The 3,713-nt window shown below is 39.1% G+C and overlaps 1 long non-coding RNA gene across 1 annotated transcript in view; it reads left to right on the top strand.

Moving 5' to 3' along the window:
• Positions 1-404: 404 nt before the first annotated feature.
• The window catches only part of LOC115072127, a 24,383-nt gene continuing 21,074 nt past the window's right edge, over positions 405-3,713 (top strand). The window contains exon 1 of the long non-coding RNA XR_003851192.1: positions 405-612. This is a non-coding gene — a long non-coding RNA (uncharacterized LOC115072127). The remainder of the gene's footprint in view (positions 613-3,713) is intronic.

The raw sequence follows: 3,713 nt of genomic DNA, 5'->3' as shown, positions 1-3,713 counted from the left end.
CACCCTTGGAATTCCAAACTGCAACACTTAGATATTGCAACAGTCAGGGTCATGTTGTTTCCAGGAATCCAGGCTCTGTAATCTGAATCCCATTATGCTAATGAGGCATCCTACCTGCTATTCTGTGATAGGACGTTAAGTCTGTTATGCTAATAAGGTATCCTATTTGTTGTGCTGTGATTGGACCACTACCCCTATATAAGTCCACAATAAAGCAGATCTGTGTCACCAAACCTGGTCTCCTGCACCTGAATGTGGCGATGCTGGCTCAGACACCTCACCAGCCCTGGGGTCCAGACCAGATGACTGATCAGAGGAACTGAGAGAGCAGGAGAGCAGCCATAGCCGGAGGAGAGCAGCCACAGCTGGCGACCACACCTGGTGCCCAACGTGGGGCTGGGACCCCCTCCCCACAGAGCTGTAGCACTCTGAGCTGTAAAACTTGGGCTCCTGATGCCCCCCTTTCTAGGTGCTCTTCCTGTGGTTGCTCGCTGCCTTTGTTTTGTTCTGCTTTTTCTTCTGGCTTGCAATCTTCAGTTGGGCATTCCACTCCTGTCTTCGCCGATTGTCTCCTTGAACAGTTCCTGAGTCCGTTTGGGTACATCTTGCAGGGTGAGTGACCTCTGGTATGGGGAATAGTCATCCAGCTGCTGCTGGCCCCCATTCTGCTGCATTGGTTTCTCTCCTCAGGAGTAGGCAAATTAGGGTAACAAAAAAAGGAAGTAACTAAGGTATTAGATGAAGTGCTAGCTCTTGCTCCTTGGTTTATAGATTCCTGCTGTTGGAATCTGGAGCAATGGGCTCGTGTGCTATTCATGGCCAGAAAGAGAAGTCAGGAAGGGGTGTACATTATATGGGCCGTTTTACCCCATTGTGACTACCATTCTGGCCTCACTTCGGGGAGTTCCCCCCAGTGCCCGAGTACAATAATCTCATTTTTTTCATATTTATTTACAAGGCAAAATATTTTGTTTCATAGGTTAAAGTAAGATAGACCTGTTTCAAGGACACTGTCTAAAGTTCTTCATAAAAGTAATCCATTTTGGTGGCACTTAGACTCACTGCACTTATTCCTGTTTCAGATAGCTTTCTTTTTTCACAGGAAATCAAAATGAGTGGGTCGTTTCAAAGAACATGTGGCCCTCTATCAAAGGAAAAAGAAGGAAATCTTACCTTCATCTATCACGTTCTAATTAAGATGCTCATTAGTTACAAATAAAATGACACTGTCATATTTCCAGTATAACAATGTATAAAATATATGCTAAAACAACCACAACGGAAAGTATAGTGTAGCGCCAATTTATTATCACAACAGTAATGATTTTACATCACATAGAAGGGAATTGGGAGAATCAGAAAGTATAGTTTAAATTGAATCTTGCAGCTCAAACCTGTTAATAGTTTAAAATTAAGCTAAATCTAATTATGTTTTGTTATTTCGTTAACAGTAATGCACCCATGTTCATTTCATAATTTTTTCAAACGTGCTCACAATAAAGCAGTGTGACAGTATCTAGGGAAACTTTGAATAATATTCTAGAAATTTCTATAGCATTGTATTTGTCAGTATCTAAAATTTGTCCAAATAAGCCAGGTATGTTGGCACAGGCCTTTAATCCCGGCACTTCAGAGGCAAAGGAAGGTGGATCTCTATGACACAGAGGCCAGCCTGGTCCACCTAGTTAATTCCAGGCCAGCTGGGGCAACAGGGAGTCCAGACCATGTCTCAAAACAACCAACCAAACAAAAACAAATAAATAAATAAATAATAAATAAATAAATAAATAATAAAACTATCCAAATAGAAAATTAAGTAGAAAGAAAATGTTTACTTTTTTCTGTCAAAACACTAGCAAAACAGATTTATATGTAGATAGGCATGTGCCATTGAATGAAATACAACACTATTTGCATGGTAATAGCCATATGTGTGCCACTGAATGAATTACCACATCTCAAGTTTTAGGTCCATGAAGGAAAAATCAATACTTATTTTGTTGGAGTTCATCAATGTCTGATGTAACCCAGGGTGGCTTCAAGCACAACAGATAGCCTAGGATAAACTGATCTTCTGATCCTCCTGTCTCTACCTCCAAGTGTTAGGATTAGGCTGCTCTTGATCTTGCTGAGGGATCCCTCACAGTAAGAACTGCAGTCCTTGAACCATCTGATGAGCAATGGCCTTAGGGACTGTGCCTCCCTGATCAGCACAGTCCATATTGCCCACTATTTCTTTTTGGGTTTTTTGTTGGTTTTTTATCTCCCTTTAGCCACAGCTGGACTGGGACTTGCTATATAGTCCAGGATGGCCTCTGTCTTACTGAAATCTGCTTGATGCTGTCTCTTGAGTGCTGGGATTGAAGGTATGTGCCACCACACAAGGCCCCACATTGCCCACTTCTTCATTCCCATTCTTTTCAGTAATTCAGATCTTTACAGCAGCACTCAGATGACCATTTCTTTTTAAACTGTTAAGTACATATATAACATTTAAAATAATCAGAATGGTAAATAGGTTATCATTATAACTCGTTGCTTTTAAATATATTTCAAACAAACAAATTTGTTACTAAGATTAAAAAGAATAAAATTGATCTGAAATTACACTTTATGTTAAATTCCTTAAATCCATATTAAACTATTTTATTTATTATTTTATTTAAAGTGTATGAGCATATTTCCTGCATTCATGTAAAGACACCTGTGTCATGCAAGGCCCACAGAGGTCAGAAGAGGGCATCAGATCTCCTGGAACTAGAGTTTAGGGTGGTTGTTAGCTGCCATGTGAGTGCTGGGAATCGATACCTGGTTGTCTGCAAAAGCAGCCAGTACTTTTAACCTCTGAACCATCTTATAGCCCCAATCCATCATGTTTTTGGTCTTCAATTTTTATATACAAGTGAAGGATTTATTTCTTCCCTGCATAGCTATATATTTTCCATTCCAGGATTCTCCAGGAAATAAGTCCTCTTCAGTTACTTATTATTTTTCTCTCTCTTCAGTGTTACTCTGCTGATACGTTTATCAGTTTTAATACATTTACTCCTTATGCAATATTAGAAATATTCTTTTTGTGTTTCTTGACATCTACTCTAGAGGATTTCTGAAACTTCTTTTTTGATATCTTAGTTAAGTTCATTTTAAGAGAGATGCTAATCCACAGTAACTACCACTAAGGTAGTTCAGACCTTTGACCACTTAGATTTTCCTGAAAAGTGTTAAGGCTGACTCAAAGGCTTATGGACAATTAAGTGGAGATAATTATGTCAGCAGACTTTTTATCTGACCTGAGTCACTCTATCTGACATTTACTATCCTTCATTTCCCCTACATTAGTGTGTGCTTGTGAGAAGAGTATGCTTGTGCTCTCTCTCTTAACATCTGTGTTGAATGGAGCAACATTTCAGTTTACCGATTCCTATGTCTCCACTCTTTACACAAGCCCAAACACTACATTTTAACTAAAAATACCAAAATGGTGAGAACAATAGTGTTACCCATTGATGATATCCTCAGGAAAAAGAAAAGCAAAGTACTACTGGAGGGATAATAGAAACAATAGGGCCTGCTGTTTTTCTGTTACTTGGTTTCAATTTCAAGAAGACAAATTGGAAATATATTTAATTACATTAGACTTGAAGAAATAGGTGCTCAAAAGGAAGGGATGAAAGAGGGAGGCAAAAATGGAAGAAATGGAAGGAAAGAAGGAA

This window comes from Nannospalax galili, unplaced genomic scaffold, assembly GCF_000622305.1.
Source record: "Nannospalax galili isolate Female #2095 unplaced genomic scaffold, S.galili_v1.0 scaffold1200, whole genome shotgun sequence".
NCBI classification, from domain to species: domain Eukaryota; kingdom Metazoa; phylum Chordata; class Mammalia; order Rodentia; family Spalacidae; genus Nannospalax; species Nannospalax galili.
Note: the sequence above shows the minus strand (reverse complement) of the source record. Positions and strands in the feature narration are given on the sequence as shown.